The following is a 16,627-nucleotide window of genomic DNA, read 5'->3' as shown; positions in this document are numbered from 1 at the left end:
AAAATGAGCAAGGGCTCAGATGTGGAGGTCTTTATTTTCCTGTCACTCCAGAGGTTAAGCTTCCAGGGCTGAGGGAAAAGCATTCAGCTCCACCTGTTCAGAAGTCTCAAGCTGTCCTCCTTTAGGCTCATTCTGGAAAGACTGCACGCTTCTCAGAGAAACCCAAAGGTTGGCGTTGCACCAATACAGTCAATGAGACACTTGACAGAAGTAGAAATTTGACTGAGAAAAATGCGTACCGGAAACATTACATAGCATCCTCTCTATTCATTGATTCTCCATGGATGGCAAAAATAGCTGAGAATATCAGCTGATGAACCTGGAAGAAAGGACAGGTCACTATAGATGGCAAAATGTGACTTCAGCTGAGAGCCACAGGTGCATCAACCAGACCAGAAGACAATCAGGAAACAGAGCCACTTCTCAAGGAAACAGCAGCATTAACCAAAGTGGAGATAACAGACACAGTGATGAGAGGAAACCACGGTGTCTCAGTCATGATGCACCAATCTATTTCAATTGTGTAAGTTGCAGACACAGAAATGTATCAGGCAAGGACCCAGAGAACATCGTGAGGGTCAGGCTCTGCACCACTGCTGCTCTGAGAAGATACACTGGTCATCCTAACAGAGGCACTGTCTTGGAATAGAGGAGAGATGGACTGCTTTAGATTGAAATATATATATATATATATATATATATATATATATATATATATATATTAAAATTCTGAATATTTTCAAACATCCACAGAATGAAGTGGTATAAAGAATCCCCTAATACTCAACACTCACATTCTGGATTTTTGCCATTCTTATTTCTTCTATGACCAACTTCTTTTTTTGGTGAAATATTTTATAGCAAATCCCAGACATTATGTCATTTTCCTCCTATAGACTTTATATGCATGTCAGAAAATATAGATAATCTCAACCACTATCACAATGCTGATATCCCACCACAGTGCGATTATCATAATTAATCATTTCATGGATTAGTTAACATGCAGTCCATTTTACATGTCTCTGTCTCAAACTGCCTTTTTGCATTTGGTTTGTTTGGGGAATTTTATTAAAATGCTGTATTGATTCTTATGGCTCTTAAATGTGTTCCAATTCAGAATAATTTCCCTGCAATCACCTAACGTAAGATTGTAAGACAGAGAAACTTCTCACATGAAAAAGAAAGAAATATAATCAGTTGGAAAAAATAAATCAGGTAACCCTGCTTTTTTTCATCTGGGTCCGATCATGTACCTTCTAACCCCACTGCAACAATAAGAAGCATTAATAATCATAAGGAATCCAATGAGCAAGAAAAAGTTTACTTTAGGAAATTTTCTTGGGTGAACTGTGTTTACTGAAAAGAAGCTGAAATCTATCCGAGTCAAGGTTCTCATTCCGGAAACATTTTTATGCACTCTTTCCAAATTCCCATTGACATGTCCCCCAGTTTCAAAGTTGCCATCTTATAAATTCTGCAAGATTTATTATCAGCAGCACCTACTCTGACTCACAGAACATTAAAGCTTATTGAGAAATAACTTGAACTTCCCAGAAGACTAATTTACGTCAGCAAGCAAAGGAATAATCACAGCCATAAATCTTAAACTTATCCATAAGTATGGCTGGTTTAAAAAAAATAAATTCAGTGATATTTTGTTACCTTCAACCAAAAGAAGATTGAATTAAAAAAAAATTCCACAATGTCTTAAAAGTCATCTTACTTTATTGCTGGTCCTTTCCTGATACTGTACGTGGTAACACTATCTAAATCAAGGCTGAAAGACCAAAGTTCACTGTTGGTTTCCCTTCTTCTGTCTTAGAGGTCGTTGGGAAACCAGAGGATAAATATTGCAAAGAAAAACAGCAGAGTTTAGATAAAGGTATAAATAAGTACAGAGAAATTTCTCACATGAAAAGGCATCAATCCTCCTTTGTATAAACTCCCATTTTTGAAAATTTAATTCATTCCCTCATACTTGTTTATTGGGTAATTGCAACAAAAGTGCCCTTGGGAATAACTCCTAAAGATGGTGATTAAAGTGGTCTCCCCATGCCCAGCCCAGCTTATTCCCTTTCATGCTCACATTATATTCCTCTGGCCAAAGATGGATTATTTATAGCAGGAGCACTAGAGCTCAAAACATCCTGCTTACCTTTTGTCGTCAAGGTAACAACTTAGGTTTTTTTCCCTTTTCATTGAAAGGTCAGATTTCTGATGATATGAGTCACAGAGCTCAGGGGGATTTTTAAAATTGAGATGGCACTTTTCCAAAGACAAATTAAAAATCAAGGTTATATAAGCATTCAGACCATTTAAAATTGGGTTTAAACCACTGGCTGGTTTAAAGTAATTAACCCTGACACCTCCTCGGTGGTACCGCAAGGTAGTGTGGGTCAGTCAGTTTCCACTTCCAGCAGAGACCTGTCCCCTGGCCTGTGCCTTTGAGCTCCATACTGGGTCTGCTCTTTGTGGACTGTAATTGCTATTTCTCTTTTTGCATGAGGTGTGATGATGATTGTTCCGCATTGTTTTTTCTGTAAATTGCAGATTTAGAAAGTTTAAAACTACAGCGGAGGATACTTTAGATTCACACTGGAGGAAAACAGTATTTATCTGTGGCCTGATAATACAAGCATACATTAATTTAATTCTTTCTCAAAACAATACATGGACGTAGAATATGTTAATCATCCCAAATCCCTGTTTAAAAAACATAGAAAGTGAGACACAGGTTACTTAAGCAACTTGGTCCAGCTCACAAGTCATATATGTGGCAAAGGCAGAGTTTGATCAGAACAATTCAGGTAATAAGCCTGCACTCTGCTAGGATGCCATATGAGCCCATGGCCCCAGGCATGGCACAAAAAGGCCCTAGGGTGCTTTCTTGGGAGGAGAGAAAAACATTGTTTACTTTGGACCCTCCAACTCCCAAATGGTGCCCTAACCTGCACTGCCTAATAAGGCATCTGTGGACCTTGTAGTTGCTTTTTCTTTTCTAAGCTTCATTCTCCCAGCCTCATACCTGGGAGAAGAAAACAGTTGAACAAAATTCTATAAAATTGTTCTCTGGGGTCCCTAAAATTGAACTTGGTGCCTCAACTTTTGAAGAGTGATGAATTCAGTATGTTTTGAGTCCCACGCAACCTACTTCATTTATAATAGCACCTATGACTTATTAAAGGCTTACTTCTTCACACAATTCACGTGAGAGGTAACCAATCCAGTGAATGCAGATCTCACGGTCAGGATGGCAGGGAAACTGCCTGATTATCAGAGCAGGGAAGGGGCAGACCCAGGATCAGAACTCACATCTGTCTTGTTTCAAAGTCTATCCTCCTTTCACAGCATTATTTTCTTTTTATTTTGTAAAAGAGAATAATTCAAGGATATAAACTATACTGTACCTCAACCCAACCTTGTTCAAAGAGAGCTCTGAAAATAGTTTGAAAATTCAGATGCAAAATGTTAGGATGCTATGAAATGGATTTGCTTCTTTGAACTGATCATGTGCAATGATCATGCAATAGAATGGAATTTTGAAACAAGATGAATAATGTTGGGCAAAATTCAGACTAACAATCACTGCTATGTTTTCCTTATGGGGTGCTGATGGCCATCCACAAGTACTGGAAGATCTAGCCAATTGATTCTCAGCAATGAGCTCTGTATCCGAGGCTTGTAGAGACAGCCCGAGGAAACTTGAAAAACTTTCACTGTCTTCCACCAGGGAGAAAAACAGCCACCCACCCTCCCCTCTTCCCTTAAGTCCATAGTCGTCATGTCCATAGCAGCTCTGAGTTTTAGAAGAGAGGGACTGAGAACAGTAAGGGAATCTATTCTTCTGGTGCTCCCCACATAGCTACATGATGTGGGCTCATTCCAATTTAAAAAGATTATTATTTACATCCTGAGAATGTCTGACACGCATAAAAAATGAGATCTGCATACCCACAGATAAGATTCAATTGGATGCACCAGTGTTGCACATCAAAGGAAAACTTATCATAAAGTGGTGGATTATTGCAGATTTGGATGAAACACAGTGTAAGTTGCGTTGCCCCCTCCAGCAAGGTATGTGTAATTAAAGTCTGATCTTGCGAACGGTGGAATGAGCTGACATTTGCTTAGTGGATGTGTTCTCCCTCTCCCTCCCTCTTCTCTCTGCCCTTTATGGGGCTGGCTGCTTCTCATCCTGGTCCTCTGCTCAGACCTCCCCTCTGAGGATGCTTGCCCAAGCACTCAGACCACTGTAAAGTTAGTTAAGTCCCCTCCACCCGCCTGCCCTTCTGTTGGGGTGTTCATTGTACACTGTGATTGTGCATTTATTTGTTTTCTTGTTTATGGCCTGCCTCCTCAGTGCTTTTGTGAGGGCACAGGCCACATCTACTTTTTGGTGGCAACATGGAGGAGCGTGGCTCCTAGTCAAAAACCTGTGTGTGATTTTCTAGGTCTGATCACTGGCAGCTTACTAACTGAGGTCATTCATGAAGCCTATTCCAGTGCCTTTTCTGAGAGCTTCTAATGGGGGAGAACAGGAACCTTGAAAAACAGCTGCTCCCCACTGACTCTATCCAGTGCCTGCTGCTTACATATTGATCATTTTCTCATTCCTGGGATGAAATGCCAACAACTAAAGCTTAAAGAAGAAGTTTATGTTGCTCGCTGTTTTAAAGAGTGCAGTCTATGGTTGACTGATTTGAAGGCAGAAAGGGCATGGTGGCTTTTGTTTGGACTCCCTTGGTTGCTAGAAAATTCCCTGTGTGTGCTCAGCCATCTGACCCTCACTGACATTGTTCCATAGGGGAAATGGAAGCCTGAAGTCAGTAAGTCAGTATTTTCTCTGATGCAATCTGTCGCTTATGCTATCACAGTAAGGGATTGAAGTGTTGGTTGCTTCGTTCATTTTGGCTGATTGTCTTAGTCAGCTGCCCTGATATCTGGTGGCTCTGCTCTGCTCTGGATAAATATATATTGGGTGCCTACTAAACAGAAAGCAAAAGATAGAATGCATGAGTGATCTCTTCAGGCATTATATAAGTGCTTTCCTTATTCTCTTAAGCATTTATTATGTGCTATGTGACAGGCATAGTTCTAGGTGTTTGGGATCCACACAAAGGTCTCTGCCAGCAAAGGGCTTATGTCATTTGTATTCTTTCATTGTCCCACTGCATTCTCACAGTGATCCTGCCAGATAAAAATTGAAAATTAAAGTTTTGAATTTAAACTTAAAGATTTAATTCAGGTGACAAAACTAGATGGCACCAGAAAGATTTTTTAAAATCCTTTCTTTCACTGGAGGCCTTGGGGCAGAAATTAGCTTATTTTCTGATCCCAAAGATCTAAAATTCAGGTATTCCAAAGTCAGAGGAATCCCAGTCTGTCACTTCCCGGTATTTGGAAGGCTGCTAGATGGGACCAAGCAAGCTCACAAAGTGTTGCACTGGTGATGATGCATCAGCTTCTGCCCACCTCGTGAGGGTGAGACTGGCAAGGCCTATGCACCCAGGGTCTCTCTGGCCCCGTCTCTTCTGGAAGACCCTCAGCTGAATCCTTTCCCTAAGATGTCAGGAAGAAGCATCGGCTGCCCAGGCCACAGGAGCAGGGCGTGCAGAAGGGAGGAAAAGAACTGAGAGCCAGTGAAGATCCTGAACTTTTCTTTTGTCAGCATAGTTCTGAAGAACACCCCTCTTGCCCTGGGCTTTTGCTGAGATGCAACACACTTTAAGAATATTTCTTTTCTTTAGTTCTATTACTTTCCTTGCCCATTATTCTGTTTCTAAAATCTTCACTAACTGATGCTTAGAATTTTTTTTATTCATTTAGAGTGGGAGATTTCATGGCAAATACAATCTCAAAAGTAAAAAATAAGTGTTTTCTTTCACAACTTGAAGTTTGGTAGATTCTGGGTTTTTTTTAGAAGATAAAGTATGTATTTCCTACAGGATTCAGCAATTCTACATCTTGGAATTATTCGAGGTATACAAAAACATATGACCAAAAAAAAAAAAAATTTCTGTTCAAATGTCCATAACAAAGATATCAAACCAAATGGAGACAGACCAAATGTCTATCAATTTTAAAACAAAGTCTGATATGTTTCCAATGGCTGAAATACCAGCTAGCCATTTTAAAAAAGGGGCAAAGTATTGATAGTTGAACCTGAAAAGCATGCTAAGTGAAAGAAGCTAGAAAAAAAACTATTTGTTGTGCTATTTGATTTATGTGAAATTTCTAGAAAAGGCAAAGCCACAGAGAGAGAGAAAGGTTGGAGGGAACCAGAAGTCGGGATTGGCTCTAACTAGCAGGAATGAAGGATTAGAGGCAACAGGATTTCTAGAACCATCCTGCTGATGGCTCCTGAATTTTGTTAAATCCGATGCTTAAAAAAATCCCTTCTGTGGCTACATTACATATTAATAAAGTTATTTAAATGAGGAAGTATAAACAGATATTTAGGCAGCTGCCTTTTTTTTTAAGATTAAAAAGTAAGTATGGGGATAAAAGAAATGAAGTAATCTAAGCACAAATCATTCCGGAGATATGACTGCAAATTTGAAATCTGCTCATGAAGAAATTAATATTTGCTTCAGCCAGCTATCATCTGACATTTCGAGCTATTTCCTGTGTGGGTTGAAATATGCAAGCCCATTCAAGTTATCCCCCTCTTGGAATTCTCTGCAGGACTTTTGTTTGACAGGATCAGAGGATAAACTGCTTTCCTGCATGGAAAATGAAGACAAAACAAACAATAACTATGCTGAACTGGGTGTGCTGGGCAGGGAAAGCCTCATGGAGAAGCCGAGGGGGCCAGATGGAGAGGAGGAGAGGATGCAGGGTGATGGCTGGGGCTGGCAGCAAGGTTCTAACTCTGTGTGCTACAATCGAAATGCTGAGAGGGCTTGTGGATGAAAGCAACACGTCACAGGCCATGCACCGAATGATCACCAAATGACCCCCAGAGAAATCAGCCTATGCTCACGGTGGCATTTTAATAAAGGCAGACAGTGGCCTCCTGCCCGGTGTGTCAGCCTCCCCGCAGCCACAGCCTTGAGCCTCACTCCTGTCTCCGTGGGGAAGCCTGCAAGAGGCGTATTAGTTGACAAGATCGATGAGGTTTCTTTTTCTATTTTCTTCTTCTTCTTTTCCTTTTCAAACCAGCTTGAAGCTCATTAATGTCAGAAATGTGAGTGAGGGCCTCTCACAAAATACAAAAGGTGGGGTGCAGGGCAGGGAAAGGTAAGTCAAGCATTGTGGAAATGTTCAAAAAGTGGGATGAAAGCATGATGTAGGGGAAGGTGTGAGCCTTGTCATTTGAGCTGCCATGCTCGGGGCTTCTGTTCCCTCAAGTGAGACTATCAGAAGCAGTCCACGCTTTTCAATAGAGCAGCAGGACATTAAGCGGATGGTTCCTGAACACCAGCACTCCAGACTGCAGGGTCTCTGCAGGTGGGTTTTATGCGATGCTCTTTGGTTGCTGGAATATAAATCCCACATGAATTGTGCAGTAGCAGCAGGCTTTGTGGATGGCAAAGAGGATTATCTGAGCTGGGGAAGTATTTTTTTCCCCTCTTTTTCTTTTTTAATGGGATATTCCACTTCCCAGAGAAATGGTGCTGGTGTCTTCATAGTCTAAGATAAAAAGGAGGTTTGAGGAAGAACACTAATAATTTAGGCCAAAGAAGGTTTGTGCCCACCTGAAATGGGATAACATTGTAAACAAGTGTTTTTGAGACGACAATGAAAAAAGCAAAAGAGAAAAGAACTTAGCAGATGACTCATAGACAGGGACATAGAGTCAAAATATGAGACGCGGGAAACCCTGATAACTCGGGAATGTAAACCAAATCAATAATGACCTAGCAGGTTTTACATTTTTGGGATCAAAAGATGGGAGGAAGAGTGTGAAAAGAGGAGTGGAAAGGGGTGAAAGAGAATCAAGGTGTGTTATACACATGTACCAATTCCCCGTGAGGAATATTATTGTTGTCTAATACAAAAAATGTACCAATAAAAATAAAAATTAAAAAATCAAAAAGCGTTACAGAACTCAGAAGGCAGGGGGTGGGCCCTTCGGTATACTGCTCATGGAACTGTGAATTACAACAGCCTTTTAGTAAAATGAGGAGCACTAGGCTTAAAGTTAAGAATAAAAGTGCCCCCAAACTCCCTCGCAGTAATGTGCTTACAGAAGTGATAAGTTCTGTGATAATGGATGGAAGAAAAACTGGAAAGAACCCCAAGCCATGAATCAAGGGAGGACCACAAACCCTGCTGCATATGTATCACTGTGTCATACAGATATTAAAAAGAATAGGAGGTAGCCATATCTATTAATTTGAAGAAAATGTCTATGGTTTATTAAGCATGTGAAAGTTTCTACATAATGTATATAATAAAATGAATAGTAAAAAAACATAAACTTTCATTTCCCTGAATAAACAAAATGTACAACAGTAAATACGTTTGATTAGATAAGTGGTGAAAAAAGAGAGAAAGACAGAGATGGTAAGACAGAAAGGCAGGAGTAAGTAGGTAATCATAGGAACGAGAGAATGGCAAAACATTTTTTTCTTTATCCATCTTTGAATGGTTTGTGTGTAACAACACGTATTACTCATTAATTTAAAAATATGTTCAATGTTTGAAGAATTTAAAAAACTTTTAAAATTCTATCTCTCTAATAAAAAAGAAATATTGCGATGAACTCATCCCTGTGCTGAGATCATGCTAAATGTAGAATGTGTTTCTACCATCAAACAACTTACAACCCAAACCAAATAATATTATGAACAAAAGCAACTGGAGAAAAACATGACAATACGTGTTGAGGTATTCTGTGCCTTTGCAATCTGGATTGCTACATGGGCCAACATATAGAAGATATAATTGTGTGTTATTTGTATTTAATGAAGAGAAAAAGTCAGGATCTTAAATAAAGAATTTTTGTCATGAGCACATCAGAAGAAAAAAGGTTAAACCTACAGGCTGGAGCTATTAGGTCAATCTTGCTAATTATTTTTTTTTAAGTATTCCAAATCCTTAGTCAATATTTGTATCTGAAAGAGATAAAGTATATTTAAATTTCCTATCCTTGTGGTAGATTTGTCAATTTCTTTTTGAAAATTAATTTAAGTGGAGAGTTAACTAGTAGCTTAATTGTATCACTAACCTCTGTAATGCACACATTTAAAAAACAAAACAATCATCTTTTGGACAATATTTGCATTTTATTTTGGAAGCTGTTGTGAACTAAAAAAATTTTATTGTTAAACAAACAGTTTTTTGTTAAATTAATTCTATTATGATTATATGGCTACAATTTACATCTCTAAATGCTTTTTGTTTTAAACTAAATTTTATCAAACATTAATGTTTCTCCCAAGAGCTCTTTTGACTACTAGTTAACTAGTATAACATGGTTATGTCTAATTTTGAAATATGTGTCTGATGGTAGATAAAAGATTTTTTAAAATCTGTACTTCTAATCTTTGTCTTTTATGTGAAAATCATTATATTCCATGTAAATCTATTGTGTTACTGACATAGTCATATTTCCTTACTGTATTATTTCGTACTGTATAGTTTTCCCAGGGCCTTTTCTTTAATAGCCTCTTTCCCTGTCTAATGTCACTAGTGTCTGATCTGTTGTTTTCTAACTGGTCATGGCCTCTTTGCCTAAATTTTCAGGTTAATAACTCAGCCTAACACTTTACATGATTCTGTGCATTTGGTTTTTATCTACACTTGGTACCATGACTAGGAAGCTCAACTCACCAACTCCACACTGCATGAGGATTGGTCAGCTACTCAGAAAAAGCAATTGCTTACATACAAGGAGCCACCGGTGGTTTCACTATGGGAAACAGCATCACCATTGATGGAGGCAATGTTCATCATTAAGTTCTAATAATTATTGTAATAACATATGACAGGCTTCTTAATGCAGAATCTCACGAAAGTATTTGTGTCAAATGTAGTTTACCATTTCTTTAACTGTTCTTTTTCCTTTATTATAAAACCACAGTTCTATTTTTAAATTTATGCATACCATTTTGTTCTAACAGTGCAACGGAAGACAAAATCTAAAAAATTCTCAAAAAATAATTTTCTCTGTGTAAAAGGAACACATTAGGAAAAATCAATTCTTCTGATCTTTTGGTTGTTTTTTCCTATATTGTATACAGAGACTAAATCACTATTCTGTGACCATTAGCAGAGAAGTTTGAAGATCAAAATCAATATTCTGAGGAGCAGAAAATTGGGAAAAGCATAGGTTACTGATTATGCCAATCGTGGGGCACTACATTCGATCCAGATAGTGTTTATGCCAAGTGTATTCCTCTACCTACAGTACTAAAGTGAAGTAATTTAGAATGTATGAATACCCACTGTAGACTAAAATGATTTATATTCATGTGATTAGATAGTTAATTATATAAAGGTGAAATATCTATAAATAGATTCACTTTGAAATTAATTGTACCCAACACATCCACAGCAGGGAACTGATTAAAAAGGTTCAGTGGGTGTGGTCGAGAACAATTTCTGGTTTGATTTCTGTTTTCTCTACTGTTTCACACTCCTGTGTCACTGTGTTCTAAAGTCAGGACTTTTACTACCACTTACAAAAAAGAGAAAAAGAAAAACTGTCAGCCTCAGTTTAAGTGACAATTCATATCTTGTTTTAGGTTCTAAACATTTTTCAAGATATGGGTAAAGCACCCATCATACACCATAGTCACCCTGAAAACTTGAGGCGAAGCAAGTTACCACTGCTCTTCAGTTGTACTGTTTGAAGGTAACTCAGTATCCTCTAAAAAGCAGAGGTTCCTTTCTTGTTACCCAGGCAATGGTGGCCCTCTGTTTGGATTTCCTCTTTCAGTTTTTCTGGGTGCTCACTCTTACACCATTGTTGATTCAAAGAAGTTCAGACACTGCTGAACAGAAAAATAAGGTATATTTTGCATTTTGATTGATTTGTTGGTTCGTTTTAATGCATTTCCTCTTTGCAAAGAAACACACTGTCTGCTGCATCCTGTGTAATATCCTTGAACCTCCTCTCTGACATGTTCCAGCAGTCTCATGGTACTTAGCAAGATGCTTGGGTGGGGGGAGTGCATACTGCTTTGAAGTGCTTTTCCAAGGGACAGAGCCACATTGCAGGACTTGCTTACACAGCTTGCCCAGCATGTAACTGGCAAGTTGCAGTTCAGTGAGGAAATTTAGCTGACTTCCCTGTGTCCTCTCTGAGGAAGGGGCAAGATGGCTGGTGGAACTAGACTGGAGGGCAAAGGAAACTCCACCCCTTATTTAAGAAAACTCAGTACTTCACCTTGGTGGAAAGGGAGAGAGAAATCAACAAAAGTTCAACCTTATAGAAAAGTGAAAATGACACAAAAGTGTCGTAAAGCAATATATTCAAGTGGTATTTTCAAAGTTTAAAAAAATTAGGATTAGGGTCTTTTTATATATAGGGAACTTCCCATGGCAACTTTTTTCTGAATAGTTTTAAAAATAAATTAGTTTTACACAGCACTATTTCTATCTTCTAACTTAGGCAAAACATTTTGGTATACAGAAAATACAGTTATCGTAGATTTTTATCTGTAGCTTTGCTGTACTGATCTTCCAAAGCAGTGGTTGATGCATTTTTTAAAAAAAAATAGGGCCATCTCTGTGTGACACATAAATTTTTAAAAACTGTTTTCCCCTCCCCACTCAAATCAATTGTCCTGTTATTTTGGATTCTAACCCGCATCGCTGGATCATGGAAATGCTTGGGGTCATCTTCATTGGGCACTCCTGTAATTAATTACTTCCTTTTCAGCTGACGTGGCATCAGGATGCTTGTCAGCCTGACCACTAGTCTCTTGGGCTAATGTTCTTTAGTTTTATATCCTGCCCTGTGTGTTCTGCTTTGAAGTTTATTTTTATCATTCAGTCACTCATTGGATAATGGTACAGGGGAGGGAGAGACCGTAATTGGCTGGTGGGAGTCTTGATTGAGAAGAAAGAATGAATATCTTTATTTCTAAGGAGATGAAAAATGGAGCCCAGAAGAAAGGACTTTCCAAAGATTCAAGTGGCCAGAAAGAGAGCTTGTCTATATGAGTGAAAATCTTTGATGACTCTTTTCTTAGGAAACTTATAGTAAATAGAATAGAAAGCAGTGTGATTTTACTTAAAATAAATTAGATTTTACATTCCATTGATTTTTAGGGGCAAAAAGCTTTCATTATGGAAAATTGAAATCATCAACAAAGTTAGAAACAGTAATATAATGAAATATAACAAAAGGTAGTGAAATGTCCTCACGACCCAGCTTAAATGATCAGTCTCCAGGGATTGGCTTATTTTCCCTTTCTTCTTTCTCTCTCCCCCACCCCACCACTTTTACTAAATAAGACTTCCCTAGAACTTGCATCAACCATGATTTAAGACTCAAAAACCTCTTTTTTTTTTTTTTTTTTTTTTTTTTTTTGGTACCTAGGATTGAACTCACGATCCCACACTTGCAAGGCAGGCGCTTATGCCACTGAGCTAAATCCCCAGCCCCTCAAAAACCTCTCTTAAGAATAAGTGACTGCCATGTTATATGCTTTAATTTTGTAATTTGAACAACTATTTCTAAGAGGACAATATGTAACTCATCAACTAGTGATTTCTTACTGTTTTTTTGAAATTATGTATTATTTCTACCCATTTTCTGTTTTGCTTTTTTTCTTTAAATAAAATTAAAAAAATAAGTGACTGCTTTCCCAAAATGCTTTTTAAAAAATAAATTATTTACAGATGCATTTCTTACCTAAGAAAAGTATGCAAATAAACTGTTTAGCTAGACTATCCCTTATAAATTAGAGAGTGTAACTAACACTAGGCCAGAAAGGGAATTTTGCCCACAACACAGAACACCCAGAATTTCCTTCATTATTAGCTTCGCAGTCCAATATACCAGTGTTCTTATGTTAGAATCTCATGGAGATGGCTGAATTGCATAACATGTATTATTTTGTGTCTATTTCCTTTCAACATTATGTCTGAGACATTCTCTTACTTTTGCGTTGTAATTTTAGCTTACTCATCTTTATTGCATATAGTGTATTCCTGTAGGAATATAGTATCATTTATTCATTCTACTGTTGATGAACATAAGCTGTTTCCAAATTGAGATTATTATAAATATTGCCACCATAAATATTCCTATGCACTTCCTTCTATACATGTATTCCTATTGAATACATGATGAGAAATGAAATCACTGTGTCAAAAGTTCAGAATATAATTAATTTAAATACTTTCCAAATTTTTGTTTCTATTTATTTTATCATCTGGAATATACATAAAGGTTAGAGTTATGCCACATTCTCATCATGATTTGATGTAGTCTTTTGAATTAGACCTTGCAAATGGGGGTGCAGACATTGATACTATAATTTTAATTTGCATATCTCTGATTACTATGAGGTTAAATACGTTTCTATATGTTTTGATATTCTCTTTGTAAATTACCACTTCACATCTATTTTCCATTTTTGTGTCTTTTTCTTAATATATTATAAGAATGATTACTATTATTAATATTATTTTGTCATTTTGAGGCAAGGTTTTATGATACAGTTCAGGCTGACCTTGAATTCAGTTTTGTAGTCCACACTGGCCTTGAACTCACAGTGATCCTTCTGCCTCAGCCTCCCAAATTTACAGGAATGTGCTACCATGCCTGGCTCAAATTAATTTTCTTGATATGAGTCTTTTTTCAAACATCTGTGCTGCAAATATTGTCTCACAATGAGTAGCATCCCTTTTCACTAACTTAATTGCGATTTTTGATAAAAGGAAGCACTTTACAGTGGCAGAATGCTTGCTTAGTATGCACAAAGCCCTCAGTATAATTATCAGTACTGCATATGCAAGTGTTTTAATTTTCTTTTTAAATTTTTATACTCTTTATATTTATTTAAGAAATCTTTGTTTACTCCAAAATGATCTTGCATACTTTCTTTTAAGAGATTACACTTCATATTTCTATCTAAATTTATATGGATTTGGGTTTTGTGTGTAGTATTAAATAGAGCATTTAGATTCATTTTCTTTCCTGTATGGATACGCAGTTGAGCCCACTTCATTGGAATGACTGTGTTACACACTGTGCACTTCAGTATGAAGTGTTATCATTTGTACCTACAAACATACATGTCAGTGTCTCCGGGCTCCCTCTCAGTTCCTTTAACCTATTTGTATATGATTATGTCAGTATTGCTCTTGATTGCAAGTAGAGCATCTTTTCCAGGTTTGCTATTCTTCCAGACTGTCTGACTTGCTCTTCCTAGTCTTTTGCATTTCCACATGTATTCTAGATTAGCACAGCAATTTACCAGTTTACACATCGCCAAAATTCAGATTGTAATAATATTGAATATTTGAACCACTTGGGTAGCAATCAGTTAAGTTCTTTATGGATAGCAGGTGGGAGAGTGGGAAAAGACAAGGCAATAAAAGAGATAAGTTGACCTAAATAAGGCAGAGTAACATAATCTAACAGTAGATTATGTTAGGCATCTTAAACTTGTTTTAAGAACAAGAAGAAGCCATTCTGGGGAAGTTATTGTGGTAGACTCTGTGTGGGTACGGTTTTGCTTTATGGAAGTCAAAAACACTAATATCCAGATGCCAATTTTATGAGGTCCCATCTGTAGCTGCATTTTCCTCCTCATTACTACCTAGTGACACAGAAGTCACTGCTAGTTACGTCTGTCTTAAGACAGATTCTTCCTTATCCACAGTGTTAAGTTCATTGCTCCTAAACTAAGTGGCATTAATAAGCCACCATTTGAATTGCCTCGCTGGCAATTGCCTCGCTGGGTGTCGGGAATGCCACTGCAAAGCCCAGCTGTGGGAGGAAGAGCATCTCCATGGGGTGACTGGGGCCTATTTTCTAAATGGTATCTTTAGAGCCTATTAGCAAACAGGAAGAGCTACATCCCCCAGACAGCTGTTGTTATTGATAATCTCAGAATGGGGTGGAATGGGGTCAGGCTGGAAAGGGAAAGAAGGGAGAGAGGAAACATGCAATTTGAAATCGGTGTTTGGCACCTATGACTCACTCATAGACGCACCATTGCCTTCATGCATGGCACATCAGCACATGCAAGGGTCTCTGAGCCATTTATCCTTTCCTCCTACTGGATTTGTGTAGTATGCATGTGTGTGTGTGTGTGTGTGGATGTTTGCGTGCATGTATGTATGTGTGTGCTATTATATTACATATGATTCTGAAAATGTACCTACCATTATCCACCACAACCTTTTCCTTTGAATAGAAAAAAATGCACTGTTTTTAGCTGTGAACTACCCAATCTGCATATGTGTTCATGGTGATGTTACTGTCATTAATTGCTTCATCTATAAAAGTATCTTCTTCAACCTCAGAAGAATATAACCCAAGTTACTCTTCAGTTATTTTCTTGCTTATGTAAGTCTAGCACAAAAATCAGAACAGAAATAATTATATGGGTCTCACTTGAGACCTAGAACTAAAGTTGCAAAAGCAAGGTAATAGTTTGTTAATATCCTCTCAGTCTGTTGACTATCTAGTGATTTTGGATAGCAGAGCATGTGCCAGGTTCTGACCTAACTGTGCAAAGGTACTGGGATCTGGTATTCAGTCTGAGTCTCCATTCTGTGGCTCTTCCTTAAAGCCAAGCTGCCTTTTGGGGCCTTTAATGTCTTTTGCTACCCAAAGTCTTCAGTTTGAGTCATTTGTCTTTACCACAAAAGTTTCAATAGAGTTGAATCTCGAAAGGAGACAGTTGGAGCTCTCATTCAGATTTCTCTCCAAAGGAGCATAATTTATTGTGAATGTAAACTTGCTGAACTTTTCCTAGTGCCAGGACATTGAGAGGAAAAGCCTTTTTTGGGTCATAAAAAATTCCTTTACATCTTCCCTCCAAAAATCTGGTTGCTACTCATTGTGCATTTGGCTGCTTGTAATAATATAGGCAATAGAGAGATCTATTCTGAGGCACTTGTTGCATTTACTCAGACAAACTGATGAAAGATTCTCTATACTGAAGCGAAATTATGTTCTACAAGGCACACGGTAGAGTTCCTTGCCTATATACAGCATTCCAAAATGGTAGTAATTATTAGGCTATTATGTTGGAGTCTTGCCTTTTTTCCACATTTCACATACATCATAATATGCAACAGGAAGTTTTAAAAGGGGGAAGTGAATTTTTATTAATGAATTTCTTGATAATACTATTTATTAGTTGTTGCTTTTTATTCTAGCTATCATTAAATGCTGGTGATGGTCTCTTAACTTTCAGAAAGTAGTAATATTTGAGTTATGTTTGTTATGTGGCACAAATTTTTAGGAAAAGAGATAGAAACCCTCTAAATATTTAATTTTCACTTAATCTTTGTGTTAGACTATTGAATTAAAAACAACCCTCTCCATAACACATTGAAATAGCAGCAAAAAAACTTTCTTCTAAGGAATTGTTTCTCCTAGTCCAGGTTAATTCTATTTTCACGTATAAAGTTGCTTAATTACTATAGTAACAGGTGATATTTTTAGCAATGTGTATAATTTTTAAAAAAACTTATGACAGTCATATTG

General features: G+C 37.5%; 1 long non-coding RNA gene across 1 annotated transcript in view; it reads right to left on the bottom strand.

The window, feature by feature from the left end:
* Window positions 1–237: 237 nt before the first annotated feature.
* The window catches only part of LOC134472907 (uncharacterized), a 44,702-nt gene continuing 28,312 nt past the window's right edge, over window positions 238–16,627 (bottom strand). Inside the window, exon 3 of the long non-coding RNA XR_010042924.1 lies at window positions 238–319. This is a non-coding gene — a long non-coding RNA (uncharacterized LOC134472907). The remainder of the gene's footprint in view (window positions 320–16,627) is intronic.

This window comes from Cavia porcellus, unplaced genomic scaffold (assembly GCF_034190915.1).
Source record: "Cavia porcellus strain 051 isolate PalLab524CR breed Dunkin Hartley unplaced genomic scaffold, mCavPor4.1 scaffold_2, whole genome shotgun sequence".
In the NCBI taxonomy this organism is placed as follows: domain Eukaryota; kingdom Metazoa; phylum Chordata; class Mammalia; order Rodentia; family Caviidae; genus Cavia; species Cavia porcellus.
Note: the sequence above shows the minus strand (reverse complement) of the source record. Positions and strands in the feature narration are given on the sequence as shown.